The sequence below is a fragment of the Mastigoproctus giganteus genome, chromosome 6 (genome assembly GCF_048544385.1).
Source record: "Mastigoproctus giganteus isolate SK-2022 chromosome 6, ASM4854438v1, whole genome shotgun sequence".
NCBI classification, from domain to species: domain Eukaryota; kingdom Metazoa; phylum Arthropoda; class Arachnida; order Uropygi; family Thelyphonidae; genus Mastigoproctus; species Mastigoproctus giganteus.
In genome coordinates this window covers 218,365,451-218,382,615 of record NC_143580.1, presented here as the reverse complement: position 1 = coordinate 218,382,615, position 17,165 = coordinate 218,365,451, and positions in this window count along the sequence as shown.

The following is a 17,165-nucleotide window of genomic DNA, read 5'->3' as shown; positions in this document are numbered from 1 at the left end:
TCAATCAATCTATGTTAAGTAGTCCAATCTGATTCATCCCTTTCCTTCTAGAGTTTACATAAGTAAAGAACTCTTTGCATCCATTGCCAAGGACTTCTCGTAATCTGCCTTCGCCTGCCTAATCTCCTTTGTGATTTGATTACAGACTAGTTTATATCTGCCATAGGCTTCTGTGTCACCTGATACTTTATATGCATCCCATACATTTTTCTTCTCTGCAACATTTACCCCCAGGGGCTCACATCTGGTGAGTATGGGCTTGGCACACCCAGGGTCCTGAGCTGGATATCATCATTCTTCTCTTTTTTGGTGATTCCTCTCTACTTCTGTCTCTCTCTTTCTCTTTTTCAGGGTAACTGGGGAATTTTTTTTGGCTGGTGCAGCATAACCCTCAGGCTTCCTTGCACCATATGGCTAATAATAATAATAATAATAATCTTTATTTCATCTAACATCCATTTAGGCCTAAACCTTGAACAGTAGTTCTTAGTTGGAATGAAAAGCCTACTAGCCTCCAAAATGAAGTCCCTGAAGGCTTCCCATTTAGAATTCAATGTTGGTAGCATCAGTTGATCTCACTGTGCAGAATTTAAACTGTCTGAGACCCCTGTAGTCACCTTTATGAAAACAAAAGCCCTTCCCTTTAGCCTCGAAGGTAGTTACATCTTTAAGTAATTCCCACATCGGTACATTGTGATTACTGTCACCCAGAGGTTCCTTTATCTACAAATTCTTAATGCATGAATAATCACTGCCAATAAGCAGATCAAGAGTATTACTCCCTCTAGTTGTTTCTCAAACATTTTGCTGTAGAAAACAGTTATCCAATAAATCCACAAAAGTCTTCTAGTGGGCAAGTGACCAACCCACAAGTTACAGACAATATCTGGAAAGTTAAAATCCTCCATTATAAGACATTCTGATTTATTGGCCCACTCTATTTCTCTGCACAATTGCTCATTTATTTCCATTAATGTCACATCAAACAGACTCAACATTGCATTGTCCACCAACATCAATTGGATGCACTTAGATTTTGTTTCTTAACTAACAGCATAACCTGTCCTGTCTATCCTACTGTACACATTGTACTCCCCAAATTCCAATTCTGCACTGCTTATGTCTGACACCACGTCTCTGATATCCCAACAATATCTGCCTTTGATGTCTTGACTAGCACTTGAAGCTCATCAAATTTATTAACTATACTCCTAGCATTGGTGTACATGCAAGTATACATGCACCTGTTTCTACTCTTGGTTACCCTAACAAAGCCCATGTATTTATTTGCCCCAGCAGTCCTGGAAATCTCCATTGCCTTGCTTTCCAGGCTGCTGCTCATTCTAATAGAAACAGTGCAAGAATTACTTTTACCTCTGCCTGAGGCCACTGTTAACCTTTCAGTCTGTGTATCCCCCCCCTCCCCAAGCTAGCAGTTTTCCGACCCACCCAACACTGCCTCGATAGCATCAGCAAATATATAATTGCCACAGGAACTAGTAGTTGTCGGTGACTATTGTCAGGGAAATGGGGAATATGGTGTGTAAAAAGGATAGGTGGAACAGGACCAGGGTATGTCTGCCAGGGGCAAAGGTTGATGTTCTAGAGCAGATATCTTTTAAGGGCACAAAAGGTGACAATGTACACTTTGGCACTGATATTAAGAGTAGAAGACCGGCGGAATTACTTAACAAGTACAGGTCACTGTTGAAAAAAAGCCGTGAATTAGGGTTGAATTTGAAAGTAGGAGGAAGTATATGACAGCCTTGTCTATCAATTCTGCTCTGGAAAGATTGTGCAAGGCTCAAGGGGTAGAATTTTTTCAGCCTGGTCTGTACTTGTTAACAGGAGAGACTGCTTCTACAGGGATGGGATACACTTAAATAGAAAGGGTGCAAGAATATTTGTTGATGCTATCGAGGCAGTGTTAGGTGGGTCGGAAAACTGCTAGCTTGGGGGGATTTTTTTTTTTTTTTTTTTTATTTGGTAGTTGTTGGCGCATCGGCTTCTGTGGCCATATTGCACCTCCCAAGGTTTTTGCAGTACTTTGATCCAAGCCCGAGGCGGGAATCGAACCCGCGACCTTTGGGTTGCCGGGCAGGTACTTTACCCACTCGGCTAGCCCGGTCGGCTCTTGGGGGGATACAAGGACTAATAGATTAACGGTAGCCACTGGCAGCGGTGAAAGTGATTCTTGCACTGCTTCTGATGCCTGGAAACAAGATGCAGGATATTTCAAAGACTGATGGGAGTCATTGTGGTACAAGTAAACACGTGGGTTGTGTTAGGGTAGCTAAGAAAAAGAACAGGTGTGTGTATACTTGCGTGTACACCAATGCTAGGAAGTTTATTAAATGAATTTGAGGTATTGCTCAAAGCATCAAAGGTGGATATTGTTAGGATATCAGGGATGTGGTGTCACACAGATATAAGGAATGCAGAACTGGAATTTGGGGAGTACAACGTCTACAGAAAGGATAGGAAGGGAGGAGGGGTTATGCTATTAGTTAAGAAACACATAAAATATCCAAGGAAGTGAAACCAGTCGACATCGCTGGACAGTGCAGTGTCGAGTCAGTTTGGTGTGACAAGCATTGGGAGATCAAAATTGAGAGTAGGAGTGTGCTATAGGCCTAATGACTCTGATGAGTATAATAAGAAACTGTACAGGGAAATAGAGTGGGCCAGTAAATCAGAGAGTCTTATAATGGGGGATTTTAATTTCCCAGATATTGACTGGAATTTGTGGGTTGGTCACTCACACATTAGCATGGCTTTTGTGGATTTATTGCATGATTGTTTTCTACATCAGCATGTTTGGGAGGCAACTAGAGGGAGAAATGCTCTTGATTATCAGTAGTGTTTCTTCATGCATTAAGAATCTGCAGATAGAGGTACCACTAGGTGACAGTGATCACAGTGTGCTGAAGTGGGATTTACTCAGAGGTAACTACCGTCAAATGGAAGGGTTATTGCTTTCGTAAAGGCGACTACGATGGTCTGAGATGGTATTTAAATTCTATACTGTGGGACCAACTGAAGATGTTACCAACAGCAAATTCAAAATGGGAAGCATTCAAAGAACTTACCTTGGAAGCTACTAGGTTTTACATACCAACTAAGAAATATTGTTCAAGGTTTAGGCCTAAATGGATGTCAGATGAACTAATAAGACATATGGCAGAGAAGAAATATGCATGGGATACACATAAATTAACACGTGACACAGAAGCCTATGATATAAGTTGATCTGTAACCAAGTTAGAAAGGAGGTTAGGCAGGCGAAGGCAGATTACAAGAAACCTTTGGCAAGGGATGCAAAGAAAAACAGCAAAGAGTTCTTTACTTATGTAGAAGGAAGGGGATGAATCAGATGATCCTGCTCAGGTAGCTAACAAACAATGAATATTTTGCATCGACATTCACACATGAGGTGTTATTCAGCGAGGGGAATGCCAGAGGTGTATTTAACTCTGGCAGTAAGCTAGATAATCTTGTAATAACAGAGTAAAGTGGAGGAGAAATTGTAGAAGATAAACAAAAGAAAGGCACCTGGGGTGGATGGGATCTTTCCAGTTATATTAAAGGAAGTAAGCAAACCCTTATCCATAGTTGTGAGAGCTTCCTTGGACTCTGGGGAGGTACCCATAGATTGTAGATGTGCAAATGTGACCCCAAGGAGGATCAAAGGCCGACACAAGTAATTATAGACCTGTGAGTTTAACTTCTGTTCCAGGAAAATTAATGGAGGCACTGGTTGAAGAAGCACTGCAGAATCATCAAGACAAGACTTCAGTTATAGCTCGGAGAGAGCATGGTTTTGTTAAGGGGAAGTCTTGCCTGACCAATTTGTTTGGATACTATGATGCAGTTACAAAAGAACTGGATGCAGGGAATAACTTTGATATTATATACTTGGATCTTAGAAAGGCTTTTGATACTGTTGTACATGGAAGACTGCTGCACAAATTGGAGCAGTGTGGCATTGAAGGCAAATTGCTGCTATGGATAAAGGGGTGGTTGAGGGTGAGAAGACAGAGTGGTAATCAATGGACACTGCTCATTGTGGAATAATGTAATTAGTGGAGTCCCTCACGGTTCAGTGTTGGGTCCCTTATTGTTTTCTGTATTTATAAATAATGATGATCGTATATCATCAAACTTAATGTCCAAGGTTGGCATGGTTGTTAAGGACACTACTGATGCTATGTTGCTGCAACAGGATCTGGAAAGGTTGAGCAGATGGGCTGAGAGGTGGCAAATGAAGTTTAACATTGACAAATGTTAAGTACTACATATGGGAAACAGCAACCGCAGAGCAACGTATCGGTGTGGTACTACACTGACAGTGATAGAGAATGAAAAGGACGGGGCAATTGTGCCGGCAGATATGAAGTTCTCTGAGCAGTGCAGACGGGCAGCAAGAGTAGCTCATGGTGTCTTATCGATGATATACAGGAATTTTTCTAGCAGGGATAAGGAGGTGATTATTCCCTTGTATAAGGCAATGGTCAAGCCACTCCTTTAGTACTGTATACAGGTCTGGAGGCCTCATTTGAAGAAGTATGTAGAGCTGCTGGAACGAGTACAGAGAAGGGCAACAAGATTAGGGAATGGAACAAAGGGTTGCTCTTACGAAGAAAGGCTTAAGTTTTGCAAATTAGTGTCTGGAGACTAGGCACCAGCGAGGTGGTCTGATAGAGGTGTATAAAGGCTTGAATGGTTTGAACATGCTCAATGCTGATGGGATTCTGACTCTTGTTCAGAATGATCACCTGAGAGGGCATAAATTCAAATTGAGGAAAGGCAGATGTAGGATAGATTGTGCTGAAATTTGCCTTTAGCCAGCGGGTAGTTGGTTGGTGGAACAGACTTCCATCCCTTGTTGTGGAAGTTGATTGCCTAAATTAATTTAAGGCCCAGCTGGACAGATATTTCGAACGAATGGAAGGGTGAAATGGAAGTTTTTTTTTTTTTTTTTTTTGGCTGATGCTGCATAAGCTTGCTTTCTTTAATTATATGCCTCTGCTAATGCTAATAAACAAAGCTGCGCGCGTGTATCAACTGAATAAACAACACCAAAGGCAGAGAGACACTATGAACACCTCAGTAGCTCACATTTTTACTAAATAACATTTCTGGGGGTTACTACCATAAAACAAAAACAATTTCCAGTTGCCTTTCTGCTATTGGAATCTCTTATAAACTGGTAGTAAACTCGATCTAATTGCACTTGCGATAATACCGATAGCTGGAATTTTACGTTATTATGGTGAATGTGTTTCCCCTTCACTGATATAAAAAACAGATACATTTTCAGAATCTTCTCTTCATTCCTATGGTGTTGCTTTCAGTTGGGGTGATTCCGCGTTCGACTGCCATTTCTTGTAAACACAAAGGCGAATCATGCATAAGCGAAATAGGTTCGTGTTATATACGAAATCGTTCCCCTATTTATAAATCGTGTATGATCGAATTCGTGTAGCGTAAACACGTGTCATAGGAGGACTGACTGTATAATAAACTGTACAGGGAAATGAAGTGGGCCAGTAAATCAGAGTGTTATAATGGGGATTTTAATTTTCCAGATATTGACTGGAATTTGTGGGTTGGTCACTCACATTAGCAAGGCTTTTGTGAATTTATTGGATGATTGTTTTCTTCATCAGCATGTTTGGGCAGCAAATAGAGGGAGTAATACTTTTGATCTGATTATCAGTAGTGATTCTTCACGCGTTAAGAATGCAGATAAAGGAATCACTACATCACAGTGTGCTGAAGTGGGATTTACTCAGAGGTAACTACCATCAGGGGTAAAGGGAAGGGTTTTTGCTTTCGTAAAGGCGACTACGGTGGTCTCAGACTATTTAAATTCCATACTGTGGGAGTAATCGATGAAGTTACTAAAAGGAAATTCAAAATGGGAGAAATTCGAAGAATTAACCTTGGAAGCTACTGGGCTTTAAATACCGACTAAAAAATATTGGTCAAGGTTTAGGCCTAAAGGGATGCCAGATGAATTAATGAGACATATGGCAGAGAAGAAAAATGAATGAGATACATATAAATTAATGGGTAACATGGAAGCCTGTGATAGATATAAGCTTGTCTGTAACCAAGTCAAACAGGAGATTAGGCAGATTATGAGAAATCCTTGGCAAAGGATGCAAAGAATTCTTTACCTATGTAAATTCTAGAAGGAAAGGGATGAATCAGATTGGTCCACTATATTGATGGTTCAACTGTTGGTGATCCTGCTCAGGTGGCTAACAAACTAAATGAGTATTTTGCATCTACATTCACACATGAGTTATTCAGGGAGGAGAATGCTAGAGGAGAATTTACGGAGATGTGCAAATGTGAATGAAATTTCAAAGGACGACAAGTAATTATAGACCTGTTAGTTTAACTTCTGTTCCAGGGAAATTAATGTACGTACTGGTCAAAGAAGCACTGCAGGATCATCTAGACAAGACTTCAGTTATAGCTCGGACACAACATGGTTTTGTTAAGAGGAAATCTTGTGTGACCAATTTGATTGGATACTATGATGTGGTCACAAAGAAACGATGCAGGGAATAACTTTGATATCATATATTTGGATCTTAGAAAGGCTTTTGATACTGTTGCACATGGAAGACTTCTGCACAAATTGGAGCAGCATGACATTGGAGGCAAAATTGCTGCTAAGGATAAAGGGATGGTTGAGTGGGAGGAGACAGAGTGGCTATCAATGGACATTGCTCTTTGTGGAGTCCCTCAGGTTTCAGTGTTCGTTCCATTGTTGTTTTCTGTATTTATAAATGATATTGATGATGGTATATCAGACTTAATGTCCAAGTTTGCAGACGATACGAAAGTTGGCAGGGATGTTAAGGACACTAATCACAGTACGCTGCTGCAACAGGATCTAGAAAAGTTGAGCAGATGGATTGAGAGGTGGCAAATGAAGTTTAACATTGACAAATGTAAAGTACTACCTATGGGAAGCAGTAACCCCAGAGTAACGTATCAACTGTGTGGTACTAAACTGACAGTGGTAGAGAATGAAAAGGACCTGGGGGTCATTGTGCAAGCAGATATGAAGTGTTCTGAGCAGTGCAGACAGTCTGCAAGAGTAGCTTATGATGTCTTGTCAATGATATACAGGAATTTTTCTAGCAGGGATAAGGAGGTGATTATTCCCTTGTGTAAAGCAATGGTCAAGCCACACCTTGAGTACTGTTTACAGGTCTGGAGGCCTCATTTCAAGAAGGATGTAGAGCTGCTGGAACGAGTACAGAGAAGGGCAACAAGATTAGTGAATGGAACAACGGGTTGCTCTTACGAAGAAAGGCTTAAATTTTGCAAATTGCAGTGTTTGGCGACTAGGCACCGGCGAGGTGATCTGATAGAGGTGTATAAAGCCTTGAATGATTTGAACATGCTCAATGCTGATGGGATTCTTCCTCTTGCTCAGAATAATCACCATAAATTCAAATTGAGGAAAGACAGTTGTAGCATAGATGTGCGGAAGTTTGCCTTTAGCCAGCGGGTAGTTGATTGGTGGAACAGACTTCCATCTTCTGTTGTGGAAGTTGATAGCCTAAATAAATTTAAGGCTGAACTGGACAGGTATTTGGAACGAACGGAGGGGTGAAATTGGAGCGTTTTTTTTTTGTTTTTTTTTTGGGCTGATGCCGAATAAGCTTGCTTTCTTGCATCGTACGCCTCTACTAATGCTAATGCTATTCTTGCACCCTTACTATTTAAGTGTACTTCATTCCTGTAGAAGCAGTCTCTCCTGTCAACAAGCACAAACATGCTGGAAAAATTCTACCCCATGAGCCTTGCACAATCTCCAGGGCCGAATTGATTGAGAAGGCTCTCATCATATACTCCCTCTTATCGTGTCTGGGCACTTTCACAATTATCCCTAAATCGCAATTTTTTTTCAAAATTGTCTTGTACTTGAGTAAAACTGCAGATCTCTTTCTCTTAATGTCTTTATACCCAACGTGTAGAACAATATCACCTTTTGTGCCCTTAAAAGATGATATCTGCGCTAAAACGTCATCAACGTTTGCCCCTGGCAGACATACCATTGTCCTGTTCCACCTATCCTTCTCGCATAGTATATTTCACGTCTCCCTGACAATAGACTCACCAATAATAACTAGTTCCTTTGAACCAGCGCATTCTGCCTTGGAGATTGCCTTTGTCTGTCCTGGAGAGGGTGAAGTCCAGCACCCACCGGAGGTAGTGCAATACCAGTGGGTTTCAGCAAAAACCCCTACCCACGGCTATCCCAACTAAGGGTACCAACAGAGAAAAAAAAAAAATATATATATATATAAAATAAATAAGATAATAAAAATTTATAAAGAAAAGTAAAAATAAAATAAAGTAATAACGGTAAACATAGACTAGAATAAAAGAAAAAAGATAAATAAAATAAAATAATACCCACAGTTGCCCAAACGGGTAACGGCTAAAAAAAAAAAAAAAAAAGTGAACGGCCCACCGGTATTGCACTGTCTCCAGTGGAAACCGGCAATCCTCGGGTTGCCCAGGCCTGAGGGGAAATAAAAGTAAAAATAATAAAAAAAAACTGGATCAATATGGGGTGGATCTTCAACAACATGATCTAAGAGCTATTCAAAGTGATCCGGTTTCAACTTTGTAAGCCAACACTCACTGAGGTAAGATGACTATATTGAAGCTGACGGCAACATTGTTGAACGTCCTGGAGGAACCGTATTGTAGGTGAAGCAGGATTGGCCAACACAAGTTTTCTTCTAGCAAATAAATCAGAAGCACATTGTTGTTGGATTCCGAGGTATGAAGCAGATTCTACTAGATGTTTTTGCATTGCAGGTGTTTATATGGTCTTGTAGCGATTTCGGTAAGTCAGTGTACGAAGGGCAGTGATAGAGCACGTGGTTCCAGTCCTCCAGTTGGAGCCAAAAACAAAGGTCAGTATTACTTATTGTGAACTGATAGAGTTTGGAGTTAAGAGAGCTATGTCCAGTTATGATAAATGACGTGTAGAGGTTTGGAAAGAACCATAGGGAATTTTTCTTGGCAGTAAAGGAGATATCTGGTATAAATTTATATGCAATTTTGCCTTTAGAGGTTGTGTTCCAATGATATTGCCAAATTTTTATTAATTTTGACCAAATCCAGGCTTTTTCAGCTTTGGTGTCTGCAAGAATGTTATTCTGTATTCTGTAGAATTCCATGGAGGTTTGATGTTTTCGAAAGTAAGAGAATGCACGAGGTAGAATATGCAAGTCCAGAGGTAATACTCTAGCTATGACTTGCAGGGCACCAATTGAGACAATCTTGCAGGAGCAGAGTATTGTAAGAATCATGGATCTCTGCAAGAAGTGTAATTTTGATTTCACTTTGACGTTTTTTAATTCTGTCATACCAAACTGGAGCAGCATAGTTTACAATAGGTATTAATACTGCCTTGTAATATAAGAGAACTCTGATTTTAAGTCCCCAATCAGTTCTCGTAATCCGAAAATAGCCATGGTAAATGTCTCCATTTTATCTATAAAGTGGTTTATACGGAGAATAAAATTGAGTCTGTCATCGATGATCACATCTATGTGTTTTAAGATTTTGATATATGGCATTTTCTTGATATATGAGCAGGGTTTTGGATGGAGAAATTTTGAGTTTGCCCATTGCAAACTTAAAATTGGTAATTGCCCATTAGATGAGATCCTTTAAGACTGGAGAGGCTGTTTCTTAAATTTGTTGCCTGGAGTTTCCAGAGAAGACAATGACAAGGTCATCGACATATTCAAATAGAGTAACAAATAAAGTAGGCTGAGATAGCTTGGTACAAATGCAAGGAGCATGAGATGTTCCGAAGACTTGAGAGGGCGCTTTCCTACCAGAAGGAGTCAAGAGCAGCCTTGAAGTCTATGAAGATAGCCATTTCACATTTAGAAGTGGAACGAACTCTGGATGTGATTTCGTAATTTCTTAACGCAAGAAGTGCATTTTCACTGAACTTGCCCTTAACGAAATCATACTGATCAGGTGAAGAGATAACTTTGGCTTGGAAGAGATCATTGATCCTTGGGACGAGTAGTCGTTCGTTTTCCAAAATTCGGTAGGACAGAAATGGGACGAAAGGCTCTGGGATCCGATGGAGGTTTATTGGGTTTTCTTAGTAGTTTAACTATCGCTTTCTTCCAGATGCGGGGAAAGTACTGCAGAGAAGACCTTTTTTGAAGACAAACTTGCATAGAGGCCACTTGAAGTGAGCCTTCTTAACACAGTGCGGTTGGAAATGTTTTCACCTATGGCTGCATCACCCTCAAGAGACAATTGATGATAGGATACTGTAGAGTTCCGTCTTGCTGCTAGAGCCAGATAGCAGTTTGTTCTGTTTGACGTAGTCGTCGGGTGACCTTAGCCTGCTCTTCTTGTAATGGTTCCTGTCTCCTGAAACTGCTTCCATAGTGCCGAGACGATACTGCGTGGCACATTAACCCAAAGTAGCACATCTACATAGACGAGAGTTTCCTGTGCGGACGTGCCTTTCTGCCGCTACTGGAACAGAGAAGTTTTTACTGATTTATATTCTGCTTTATTAGTTTAAATTGACATATTAACTTATTTCTAGAGTAGCTTTATATTCCTATTTACGGTACTTAAAGTTAAAGTAACTTAGATAGAGATTTGTAGGTATTACTTAGTATCGGAAAGGGTATCAAATACACGAGTTTACCGTTCATAGACAGCCGCCATAGTTACGTGAAAATTAATCAGTAAATCTATTAATCTTGTCGAACTTCATTGGCAATTAAATTGTTCTTTTAACTATATATATATAACGACTTAGAGTACAAACGTAACAAATAATTAATACATACTTGATACTCGTTCGTGAATTCCCGCCATTTTTACACGACAGCATAAGCTTAGTGTAGTATAGTGCATAATATAATATTGTCAATTATTCGGTAAATCTATTAATCTTGATAAACTTTATTGTCAATTAAATTGTATTTTTAACTCTATAAATATATATAACGACTTAATCGTAACAAATAATTAATACATAACTATAGTGGTACACGTGATACGGAAGTTGTATAAAGGGAACACTAGATACCGAAAAAAAAAAAAAAAAAAAACAATATATATATCCATATATATATATATATATATATATATATATAATATAACTTAAGGATTTAATTTTTGTTTTAAATTTTATTGAATTACATTGGAATAATGACTCTAACCAGAGCAGCAAAGCAAAAGGCTCAAGCTAATGGGAGTGCTGTGGTTCAGGGGAGAACTGAGGGGGCCAGTTGCCCTCTGAATCACAGTCTATTAAAATGCACTGTTTGCTTGATGTTTGCGGAGCAGTTGGGTACGGGACATGATACTGCCAAGGGGGATGTCTTTGTGTGTGCACGATGTAAGGAGTGCAAGGAAATCAGGCGACAACTCAGGGTTGTTATGGGCCTTTATGAGAGCTTGAAGGACAGGGTGGATGCCCTCGAAGGAAATAAATTGAGGGGCCCATCAAGCTCTCAGCTGCCCACATCAACGCCAGAGCTTGCACTTGGTCATCAGGCAACACAGAAGCAGCCCCCTAGGCAGAATGCGCTGGTCCCACAGGAACTAGTAGTTGTTGGTGACTCTATTGTCAGGGAAACGGGGAACATGCTTTGTAAAAAGGATAGGTGGAATAGGACCAGGGTATGTCTGCCAGGGGCAAAGGTTGATGACATTGTAGAGCGGATATCATCTTTTAAGGGCACAAAAGGTGATATAGTTGTACACGTTGGCACGAATGATATTAAGAGTAGGAGACCGGCGGAATTACTTAGCAAGTACAGGTCACTGCTGAAAAAAAGCCGTGAATTAGGGTTGAACTTGAAAGTGTCTGCAATTCTGCCCAGACACGATAGGAGGGAGTATATGATGAGAGCCTTGTCGATCAATTCGGCCCTGGAGGGATTGTGCAAGGCTCAAGGGGTAGAATTTTTTTCAGCCTGGACTGTACTTGTTAACAGGAGAGATTGCTTCTACAGGGATGGGATACACTTAAATAGAAAGGGTGCAAGAATTTTTGCTGATGCTATCGAGGCAGTGTTAGGTGGGTCGGAAAACTGCTAGTTGGGGGGGATACAAGGACTAATAGATTAACAGTAGCCACTGGCAGAGGTGGAAGTGATTCTTGCACTGCTTCTATTGAAATGAGCAGAAGTCTGAAAAACAAGATGCAGGATATTTCAGAGACTGCTGGTAGTCATTGCGTTACAAGTAAACACATGGGTTGTGTTAGGGTAGCTAAGAATAGAAACAGGTGCATGTATACCTGCGTGTACACCAATGCTAGGAGTTTGGTAAATAAATTTGATGAATTTGAGGTATTGCTCAAAACATCAAAGGCAGATATTGTTGGGATATCAGAGACGTGGTGTCACACAGATATAAGTAATGCGGAACTGGAATTTGGGGAATACAATGTGTATAGAAAGGATAGACAGGACAGGAGGGGAGGAGGGGTTATGCTATTAATTAAGAAACACATAAAGTCCAAGGAAGTGAAGCCAGTCGACATCGATGGACAGGGCAGTGCCGAATCAGTTTGGTGTGACATAAGCATAGGGAAATCAAAATTGAGAGTAGGAGTGTGCTATAGGCCTAATGACTCTGATGAGTATAATAAGATATTGTACAGGGAAATAGAGTGGGCCAGTAAATCAGAGAGTCTTATAATGGGGGATTTTAATTTCCCAGATATTGACTGGAATTTGTGGGTTGGTCACTCGCACACTAGCAAGGCTTTTGTGGATTTATTGGATGATTGTTTTCTACACCAGCATGTTCGTGAGGCAACAAGAGGGAGCAATACTCTTGATCTGATTATCAGTAGTGACTCTTCATGCATTAAGAACCTGCAGATAAATGAACCACTAGGTGGCAGTGATCACAGTGTGTTGAAGTGGGATTTACTCAAGGAGGTAACTACCATCAGAGGTAAAGGGAAGGGTTTTTGTTTTCGTAAAGGCGACTATGATGGTCTGAGACAGTATTTAAATTCTATACAGTGGGACCAACTGATGATGTTACCAACAGCAAACTCAAAATGGGAAGCATTCAAAGAACTTATCTTGGAAGCTACTAGGCTTTACACACCAACTAAGAAATATTGTTCAAGGTTTAGGCCAAAATGGATGTCAGATGAACTAATGAGGCATATGGCAGAGAAGAAAAATGCATGGGATACATATAAATTAGCATGTGACACAGAAGCCTATGATAGATATAAGTTGGTCTGTAACCAAGTCACAAAGGAGATTAGGCAGGCAAAGGCAGACTACGAAAAATCCTTGGCAAAGGATGCAAAGAAAAACAGAAAAGAGTTCTTTACATACTTGAACTCGAGAAGGAAAGGGATGAATCAGATTGGTCCACTGGATATTGATGGTTCAACAGTTGAGGATCCTGCTCAGGTGGCTAACAATCTAAACGAGTATTTTGCATCTACATTCACGCATGAGGAGTTATTCAGGAAGGAGAATGATGTAGGTAAAGTAAACATTGGCAGTGAGCTGGATGATTTTGTAATAACTGAGAGGAAAGTGGAGGAGAGATTGTTGAGGATAAACATAAAAAAGGCACCTGGGGTGGATGGGATCTATCCAGTTATATTAAAGGAGGCAGCAAAGGAAGTATGCAAACCCCTAGCCATAATTATGAGAGCTTCTTTGGACTCAGGGGAGGTACCCATAGACTGGAGATGTGCAAATGTAACCCCAATTCACAAAGGAGGATCAAAGGCTGACACAAGTAATTATAGACCTGTTAGTTTAACTTCTGTTCCAGGTAAATTAATGGAGGCACTGGTTAAAGAAGCACTGCAGGATCATCTAGACAAGAATTCAGTTATAGCTCAGACGCAGCATGGTTTTGTTAAGGGCAGGTCTTGCCTGACCAATTTGATTGGATACTATGATGTAGTCACAAAAGAACTGGATGCAGGGAATAACTTTGATATTATATATTTGGATCTTAGAAAGGCTTTTGATACTGTTGCACATGGAAGACTGCTGCACAAATTGGAGCAGTGTGGCATTGGAGGCAAATTGCTGCTATGGATAAGGGGATGGTTGAGTGGCAGAAGACAGAGAGTGGTAATCAATGGACACTGCTCAACGTGGACTAATGTTATTAGTGGAGTTCCTCAAGGTTCAGTGTTGGGTCCGTTGTTGTTTTCGGTGTTTATGAATGATATTGATGATGGGATATCAAGTTTAATGTCCAAGTTTGCAGATGATACAAAGGTTGGCAGGGTCGTCAAGGACACTACTGACGCTATGCTGCTGCAACAGGATCTGGAAAGGTTGAACAGATCGGCTGAGAGGTGGCAAATGAAGTTTAACATTGACAAATGTAAAGTACTGCATATGGGAAACAGTAACCCCAGAGCAACGTATCAACTCTGCGGTACCACACTGACAGTGGTGGAGAATGAAAAGGACCTGGGGGTAATTGTGCAGGGAGATATGAAGTTCTCTGAGCAGTGCAGACGAGCTGCAAGAGTAGCTCATGGTGTCTTGTCAATGATATACAGGAATTTTTCTAGCAGGGATAAGGAGGTGATTATTCCCTTGTATAAGGCAATGGTTAGGCCACATCTTGAGTACTGTATACAGGTCTGGAGGCCTCATTTCAAGAAGGATGTAGAGCTGCTGGAACGGGTACAGAGAAGGGCAACAAGATTAGTAAATGGAACAAAGGGTTGCTCTTACGAAGAAAGGCTTAAGTTTTGCAAATTACAGAGTCTGGAGACTAGGCACCGGCGAGGTGATCTGATAGAGGTGTATAAGGCCTTGAATAGTTTGAGCATGCTCAATGCCAATGGGATTCTTCATCTTTCTCAGAATAATCACCTCAGAGGGCATAAATTCAAATTATGGAAGGACGGATGTCGGATAGATGTGCGGAAATTTGCCTTTGGCCAGCGGGTGGTTGGTTGGTGGAACCGACTTCCATCACTTGTTGTTGAAGTTGATAGCCTAAACAAATTTAAAGCTCAACTGGACAGGTATTTCGAACGAACGGAGGGGTGAAATGGGAGAGGGTTTTTTTTTTTTTTTTTTGGGCTGATGCTGAATAAGCTTGCTTTCTTGCATCGTATGCCTCTACTAATGCTAATGCTAATGCTAATCTGCCTGCGGCTGCCAGGCTTCATGTCTTCCAACTTTCCATCTAAAAGAATCATCTAAACCAGTGCTATTCAAAGCGTGCTCCGGGCTTAATTTCCAGTTCGTCGCGGACGTTACCGGTCTGCGACGATTCGTCCGCTACTGGTCCGCGACGGGTTGGAAACAAAAGAAACTGGAGACTTGGAATTTGCATGTCAGGATGCCTATCATAACAAATATTCTCCTTCGGCAACACTGTTCGCAATAAAATATTTACGAAAAACATTTTTTTCTGTTAATTTTTTCGAGCAGTGTATTTGGTGATTCGTATAGTCGAACAACCATTTTCATGTAGTTGTCAGTATGCATGTTCTGCAATGTTTAAAGTCCGTTTTATACTCATATTTTTTCAATATAAATTTTGCCATAAAATTGTAATATATGAGTATTTGTGGTTTTGTAATATACGAGTAATGTAATCTAATCCGTGAAATAGACTTTTGAGATGTACACAGTATGCCAAAAAAGTAAAGTTAATGAATTCAACATATGGGTAACAAAAATATTTTCTTACTTGTCTACCTCAAATAGTCCTCGAAGGAACTGAATGCACGTGTTACAGAGTTTGTTCAAGATTTGGAAATACAGTACTTGGAAAACCGTCTGCAGTGATAGTATTTAGTTCCATTTTTACATTCTTCTGAATGTCATAAACGCTATCAAATTGGCCTTCTGTCAATCTCAATTTCAACTTGGGTTGCAGTAAAAAGTCTATCATCTGTAATCAGTCTATCATTCAATATCAACTGCTTGACAAGATCTTTGCAAGCATCTAATTGTCTACGTTTTTCCTCATCATGAGAACAGTATTGAACAAACAATGCAAATTTTTCTTTTTCCGAAGTTTGTGTGTAATTATGGACCTTACAGGTCCCTTATTTACATTTAACTCACTTGCTAGCATTCTGCTATTCTCTAGTATTAATCGGTGGTAACTTGCTAGTAAATTGCGCTCTTTGTCCACCATCCCTTTGTTCCCCTCACCAATCTTGTCGCCCTTCTCTGTACTCGTTCTAGCAACTCAACATCCTTCCTAAAATGAGGCCGCCAGACCTGTACGCAGTACTCAAGGTGTGACCTGACCATTGCCCTATAGTTAGATATATATCTATATGTCTTTATATACCTATAAAATGTAATATTAAATCATGAGTTTAAACCACAAAGTTCAGTTGATAGATAAAAATAAATAAGTAAGGTATGACAGATGCACCAAAACACACAAAGCAGCAGTAAAGGTTTCAAAAGTTTATATATGCATGTAGGATTTAATTAGTCTGATAAATTTTGATGTAGGTGCAAAGATGGAAGTGAAACATACACAAAATTTCAACAACTAGAAGGATGAGGATAATGGAAATAAGATGTATGTAAAAAAGAAAGAAATAATGTGAATATTCTATGTTATGATGAATTAAGAGAATTATAGGCTGAATTACAAAGCCAATTAGAGGTGAGGGAGCTGTAAAGTAAAATGCTTAATACAAAATGATTAAACAAATAAAATAAAAGGTGAGCTAGCCATAATCAGAAATGGATGGGAAAATTTAGTTATAAGTCGAAAAAAGGGATAGCAAAAAGCTGTTGTTAGCTAAAGGAAATATTGATACATGGTATATATCATCAGGGGAGACTACACCTGACCATGCATCAGGAACTGTGTTTCTATACTTGTCCATAACAGTAGAAGAGAAGCGGAATAAAGCATAAAGAATAAAATTACAAGGGATAAAGCAGCAATACTCTTACACACTATGGACAAGGTATACTGTATGTCTTTATATATATATATATATATATATAATATATATATATATATATATGACTATATTTATATAGTTAGATGTATTTATATATATAAGTTAGAAGTGCTATTATTGTAAGATTTTAGGAGCATCAGCAACTTAAGCCATATTTCATGTATGTCTGTAAATT